Below are 8,047 nucleotides of genomic sequence, written 5' to 3' on the forward strand. Positions count from 1 at the left end.
CATTCTACAGTTACCACTATCTGTCTGTCACATATATATCTACGCAGCATGTATTTTTCAATTTAAATATACCTCTAAATGTTCTCCTAGGAAAACTTAGCCTAAAACAGCAAAACCACTTTGATTCCTTATATCTTATTTACTTTTCTTTATTTTACTATAAATTTTTCCTCCGTTGAATTGGTGTCCCTTTGAGGGTTGTCGGTATGTTAATGTAAGTGAATATTTCCTTTTAATCTGGCTATTTAAGTTCTTTTGAGTTTCTAATTTTTCTTCATTTATAGGGAGGAGGAAATAATTACATGAAAGCCACTTGGAATTGCTGAAATTATTGCCGTCTTTCCTTTCGTATATTGTAAAGTAAGGAAAACTTTGTTCTCTTAAGGTTATAAAATCAAAAATATATAAAAGAAAGTCCTCGTGTTCTCTTACGCTATTTTCTAAAGACGGAAGTTTCGGTTAGTGCAATAATCATAATTTCAACCTTATCCTTTGTTCTTAGTTAAATATATCTTAGTTAAACCAAACGACTGAGCTAACTAAAAGCTCTCCTGGGGTTGGCCCGAAGAATTATATATATATAATTATAATTATTATACCATAATTATATATATAAATAATTATATATATATATATATACATATATATTTACGTGGCTAGGAACCAATTGTTTACTTAGCAACGGGACCTACAACTTATTGTGGGAGCCGAACCACGTTATATCGAGAAATGAATTTCTATCACCAGAAATAAATTCCTCTGGTTCCGCATTGGTAGTGGCGGGGAGCCAACCCACTCGTCCAATGAGGAACTTGTGTTCTTTTTTACCGCCACCTTTAACGTATCCCACTGAAGATTGTTGTTGAGAAAACTCTCATCATTAGCAAATAAAAGTAGTCGCGAGTTCGATTCCTCTCTCTGCCAATGTGTGTCAGTTCAGTTGTGAATATTCACTCAATGAAACTTATTTTGATATTCGAAGACCACTTAATTTTTTTTCAATAATCCTGTACAATTTAATCACCAATAAAATTTGTACATTCCTTTACGTCATATATCTAACATCTGGCAACATGACCCTTTTTCTAAAAAAGATAAACAAAAAATTGAAGAATAATAATTCCATTATGAATATTTACTTCATGAAGATTTTTACATGTTTCCTCTGGTCCATAATGGGATCACTCTTTTTCATATAAATTTGTGCAAAGGCATTCATTAACTGCTCCTTCCTCTCTCTCTCTGAAACGTTGTCATCCTTGGATGATGTATTGTGCCCTTTGTCTCCTCGAAAATTATTGCTGGTGTTTCATCCAGTCCTCGAGTTGATGGCTTACCTATTCATCCCTCTGCGGATATATTCATGTTTGTGTTCTCGTTATTTCTGGGATCATCATTTTCTGCTGCTAAAAGCAGTTCTACATGTCAGCTTACTTAAAAGACTAGGGTATTATTATTATTATTATTATTATTATTATTATTATTATTATTATTATTATTATTATTATTATTATTTACTCTTTTTTTTTGGTTTATCACAGTCCTCCAATTCGACTGGGTGGTATTTACAGTATGGGGTTCCGGGTTGCATCCTGCCTCCTTAGGAGTCCATCACTTTCCATGCTATGTGCGCCGTTTCTAGGATCACACCCTTCTGTATTATTATTATTATTATTATTATTATTATTATTATTATTATTATTATTATTGTTTTGTTGTTGTTGTTGTTATTATTATCATTATTATTGTTGTTGTTGTTAAATAATATCCGCAAAAGGAAAAGATAAAATAGCAGTGAAAGAATTGTATAGATATACAGAACTACAAGTAAATAATATAAATAAATCCCCCAAAATGTACATATAATAATAGATAAACGAAAATGAGAAATAAATTGAAGCAAGTCAGATTTTATCCGTGAGACAAATACTAGACTCCTGTGAGATTTTATCGATCATAAAATGCTCATCATTTCCACACTGGTAAATCAATTAAATGTTTCCCTAACTGTTTGTTGTTTACGTCTGATTGGCCTTTTATTTTTTTACCCTTGCAATTCCAAGGACTTTCATCCTTGTTCTCAATTCTCCCGTCTTACCTCATTATTAATATCTCGGATATTTTCCAATCTTCATTGTCGTGATAATTATCTGTGTATTATCTTTTATTTGCCGTTTTTATATTGCATTGCTGGTGGCCAATATTTTCTTTATTTCGAAATATTTTCTCTTTAAATCTTTTCCTAGTTATTCTTTGAAGATTAAATCTCCCAAGCCCAAAAATCATTTGTATTATATATATTTTTTGTCTTGCTTTCTAGAAAGTTTACCAGTTCATGTCAGTTCCGCTTTTTTTTTTTTTTTTTTTTTATTCTCTTAGGGTGTTTGCTAATGTCAATATTTGTCGAAACTTTTAGGCTTTGTGCCGGGCTGCAGAATATGATAATGATATTCATATCGTCACGACTTCCCGTTCATAAGTACAATATAATATACCTCTGCAGTCCTGCTAAAATAAAATATAACATCACTTGTAGATTTATTCAGTTATTCGTCCAGTGTAAGTTTTCATGATCACCTCTTCTAAATGTAAACGCTAGATGATGATTTTAAAAACTTTTCTTTTCACAACAGAATACTGCCTATATCTAACCCTTAAACACTTTCTTTCAAAATTCACATTATTACTTCACTATCATGCATTCTGTTGGTTAGTTTTTCATTAAAAAACAAACCCTTTCGTATACTTTCCCAGGGATTCCAAACACCGTTACTATGGAACAATTCACACAATATCCCTGAAGGGACAATTATTCCCCTCCTCCAGCCTTTCTCCCAGCGTATATTACACAGTCTAATCAGACATCTAATTGCCTTCTCGCCACCATATCGCTAGAAGCGTGAAGCGTCTCATTTCTTCAGCGCTGTTAATTGCAACATAATGTCCTCACCAATCCCTTGAACAATGGCTCCCATTTGTATCAGTTACATCAACGCTCTGATACAGTTTGGGTAAGTCTCAAATCCATTTTTTAACGGAGGAGCTGAACATGAGGACGATTGACATGAATATTATTTAAGAAGAAAAAAAATGATCTCATCAGCGACTGCGGTCATAACAAGTAACATCAACTGATCTATTATGAAACTGCTAAGTTAGTTCCTCGTTGCAGGAGTGGGTTACGTTCTCGCCTACCGATTTGTAGCCCGAGTTTCGCTCCCCCGCACAGCCAACGCGGCATCAGAGGAATTTATTTCTGGCGATTAGAAATTCCTTTCTCGATATAATGTGGTTCGGATCCCACAATTAATCTGTAGGTCCCGTTGGTAAGTAACCAATTGGTTCCTAGCCACGTAAAAATATCTAATCCTTCGGGCCAGCCATAGGAGGGCTGTTAGTCAGCTCAGTGGTCTGGTTAAACTAAGATGTACTTTTTACCCAGTTGAATAACTACCCGATTACCCGGTTACGTAACTGCCGCGTTACCTTGTAACAATCTTCACCCCCATCAGAGGGCCTTGGGAATGTCTAGTAACTCAATAATTGAAATTTTCAACCTCGGGTGAGATAGCCAATTGCATACGAGATGATGCGATTCTAGTCTCACGTATGTCAGGTTAAAGCGATAAAGTGGAATCGGAGTTACTGTGCAGGAAATAACATTTTCCCTCGCATTCGTTATCAATTACGTATTTTGCGAGGCAACGGGTTGGAGGTCAAACGGCTTGTAAAGCGTTTTACACTTCGCAATTGATAATCCTTATTATCATCTCGAGGCTATTTAGCTCTTCCCGTTATCTTAGATTTCTTTGTGAGACTGCCAAAACAAGAAAGAAAGAGCAGAAAGAACCTGGCCAGAATGAGTTCAATGTTTGTGAACTGACAACTGAAAATACAAATTAACAACCTAAAATGTTAACTACATTTCAGAACGTTCGGGTTCGTGGCAGATTTCTATAAATCTGCAAGAAAAGTGCTAAAAGATTTAGACGAGGCATTTCATCAAGAGCTTTAGTTTTATGAATATTTATGATTTAAAATCCTATGAATATTTATGATTTAAAATCCTCTTACCATTTGAAGGCTCTTAATGTCTTACCTTCACTTTCAACTCTCCTTTGCGGATTTATTTAAAGTTGGAAAAAAGGAGACAATATATCTGGTAGTAGAGTTCCTTTGGTAACAATGCATAACTAAGAATTTTTAATCACATCCTAAGCTTCAACAGCGCTTGTCTATGCATTAGGTTTTAAAGGAAAGGAGTATTCACCCTTTTTTCTGTTCCTGTTAATGTTGTCTACAAAGGAAGAAGCGGGGTGAGAAATGAGACCTCAACCTCTAGTCATCAACTGCTCAAACAACCGCCTCCCACCCATTCCCCATAAAAGAGGAATGAGGAGAAAATGAGGGGGGGAAAACCTCCCCTTGATAAGAGGTCACTTCCTTCTTTAGGAGTTTCAAAATACAACTATTTTTATGGAACTCCGTTTCACTTTTCTAACCTGGCGGGTTTTTCCGCTTTCGCTGGATAGAGGAGTTAGGCCCTGGCCATTGGTATCAGGCTAAGGAGAAGAAAGACTTGGGCAGTATCACTTCTCAGGAGGGAAGGGAGTTGGAAGTAATACCGCTTCTCTTTTCCTCGCCCTGTTTATTTTCCCTGTTTATTTTCCTCCACGGGCTATAGGATGAGACGCCTGCTTGCCCGCCCTTCCAAATGCCTGTGAATCAAAGTGAATTAAAAGATAGATTGATACGAAGCAAATGCATCGTTTACCCCTCACATAAGCTCAGGTTATATACAAAAAGTTTAGGAGACATTTCTTTCATAAAGGTGTTCGTTTAGCAGAGCAATATATACTATGTATATGTGGGTATGTTTTAAATATATATATATATATATATATATATATATATATATATATATATATATATATATATATATATATCCTCACTATACGCCTTTCTGGTGTTCTGCGCCAATAATTATGTTAGGGCTTATATGGCAATGGCGTCTAACCTTCCTTGATGGCCACCCATCCATCTTCTGGTCAGACCCATCTTTGCTAATCTTCGCTGATCGAACAGACATAATTATAAACAGAGAGAGAGAGAGAGAGAGAGAGAGAGAGAGAGAGAGAGAGAGAAATCACTCAGAAACCATCTTTGTCTACTCCACGCGTTTTCTCAATACTTCATGCAACAAGACACCGCTCTCTTTCTTTGTGCCAGACGTATCAAGCACTTTCTATGTCTGCCACGACTTCTCCTTCGTCTCTTCTTCCCCTTTATTTCTCGCCCTGTTCCCTCGGCAGACAACCGAAGCAGAATGTGAATGGCAAAAGAAACAGTCGAAGGCTGTCAGGAATGTAGCCACTCATTTCCAGGGAGCACCCATTTCAAGGAGTTTTTTGTTCCCTTTCTACTTAGATCTTTTTTATTTTACTTTTTTATTCTTTTTTTTTCTTTTACTGCGTTAATTTTCTCAACTCCAGACATTTACGCTCTAAGGGTGGACGTCGTTAACCCTTCCTAGATCTTTCCTTAACAGTCCTCCTCGACTCTAAAATGTTAGCTTTGAATCCTTTTCCCAGAAACGAATAAGACTTCTCTCTCTCTCTCTCTCTCTCTCTCTCTCTCTCTCTCTCTCTCTCTCTCTCTCTCTCTCCAAGCTTTCAAGTCTGAAACCCCTTGGCCCTCGTAAAACAGTTGCTCCCTGCATAATTTTTCAGGGCTAGCATTTTCTTTTTATATACTTTTTTTTTTTCCCCAACCACTTTTCAGATTTTTTATTCACAGCCTCCAAGAGACTCCGAGCTCCACTTCTTTTGACCCTAGCCCCCATCACTTTCCACTTCCTCAACAACAACTACAAGGGTTAGTATTACCTGACTTGCAACTCTCTCCTCTCTCTCTCTCTCTCTCTCTCTCTCTCTCTCTCTCGTTCTTTGATCTATTATCTTCAGTAGTGTCAGTTCGTGCTGGCAGGTGTCCCTCGGTAATAGTGTTAGGTCGTTGGACCACATACGCGGAAGACCTCTGGATTTTCTTAGAGAGTTTTCTCGGGCGGCAGTGACTATAAAACTTAATGAAAGTGGCTGCATAAGCCGGTGATTGTGGGCGCGTGTATTATTTTGTATGCTTCAGCGCTGACCAGGAAGAATGTATTATTTTATATGCTTTAATGCTGACCCGGAAGAATGTGTTATTTTGTATACTTTAATGATGACCCGGAAGAATGTGCTATTTTGTATGCTTTAATGCTGACCCGGAAGAATATATTATTTTGTATTCTTTTATGCTGACCCGGAAGAATGTGCTATTTTAAATGCTTTACTGCTGACTCGGAATAATATATTATTTTGTATGGTTTTATGCTGAACCCGGAAGAATGTATTTTTTTGTATGCTTTAACACTGGCCCGGAAGAATGGATTGTTTTGTAAGCTTTAACACTGACCTGGAAGAATATATTATTTTATATGCTTTAACGCTGACCTGGAAGAATGTATTATTTTGTATGTTTTAACGCTGACCCGGAAGAATGTATTATTTTGTATACTTTTACGTTGACCCAGAAGAATGTATTATTTTATATGCTTTAACGCTGACCCGGAAGAATGGATTTTTTTGTATACTTTAATGCTGACCCAGAAGAATATATTATTTTGTAGTTTTTAATGGAACCAGGGAAAAAAAAAGGAAGTATTATTTTGTAGTTTTAATGCTGACCCAGAAGAATATATTATTTTGTATGTTTTAATGCTGACCCAGAAGAATGTATTATTTTGTATGTTTTAATGCTGACCCAGAAGAATGTATTATTTTATATGCTTTAACGCTGACCTGGAAGAATATATTATTTTGTATGTTTTTTTTACTGCTGACCCAGAATATTTTTGATTTTAATGCTGACCCAGATTAATGTATTATTTTATATGCTTTAACGCTGACCTGGAAGAATGTGTTATTTTGTATACTTTTAAGCTGACCCGGAAGAATGTATTATTTTATATGCATTAACGCTGACCCTGAAGAATGTATTTTTTTGTATGCTTTAATGCTGACCCGGAAGAATGTATTATTTTGTATACTTAATGATTTACCGGAAGGAATGTTCATTTTATATTTGCGTTACTGCTGACCCAGAAGATATATTATTTTTATTTGCTTTAATTGCTGACCCAGAAAGAATATATTTATTTGTATGCCTTTAACGCCTGACCGCCCGGAAGAAGTAATTACTCATTTTTTAGCTTTAAACACTGACACGGAAGAATGTATCATTTTATTTGCTTTAATGCTGACCCAGAAGAATATATTATTTTGTATGCCTTTATGCTGACCCAGAAGAATGTATTTTTTTGTATGCTTTAACGCTGACCCGGAAGAATGTATTACTATGTATGCTTTAACACTGACCCGGAAGAATGCATTGTTTTGTATGCTTTAACGCTGACCCGGAAGAATGTATTATTTTGTATGCTTTAATGCTGACCCGGAAGAATGTATTACTATGTATGCTTTAACACTGACATGGAAGAATGTATTATTTAGTATGCTTTAACGCTGACCCGAAAGAATGAATTATTTTGTATACTTTTACGCTGACCAGGAACATTATATTATTTTATATGCTTTAATGTTGGCCCAGAAGAATGTATTATATTGTATGCTTTAACGCTTTCCCTGGAAGAATATGTAGTTTTGTATGGTTTAAGCTGACCGTTACCGGAAGAATGTATTATTTTGTATGCTTTAACAACACTGACCTGGTAGAATTTATTATTTTGTATGCTATAACGCTGACCCGGACGAATGTATTATTTTGTATGGTTTTACGCTGACCCAGGAGAATGTATTATTTTGCTTGTTTTAATGCTGACCCAGAAGAATGTATTATTTTGAACATTTTTACTCTGACCCGGAAGAGCGTATATACTTACCCTGTGTCAATAGATTTGTATCGCAAAACTAAATCTCTCGAAACGGTGATTCAGTAATTTGTAACTTCATTGAATAAACGAAAGAAAAGAGAGAGAGAGAGAGAG

The sequence above is a fragment of the Macrobrachium nipponense genome, chromosome 14, assembly GCF_015104395.2.
Source record: "Macrobrachium nipponense isolate FS-2020 chromosome 14, ASM1510439v2, whole genome shotgun sequence".
NCBI lineage: Eukaryota > Metazoa > Arthropoda > Malacostraca > Decapoda > Palaemonidae > Macrobrachium > Macrobrachium nipponense.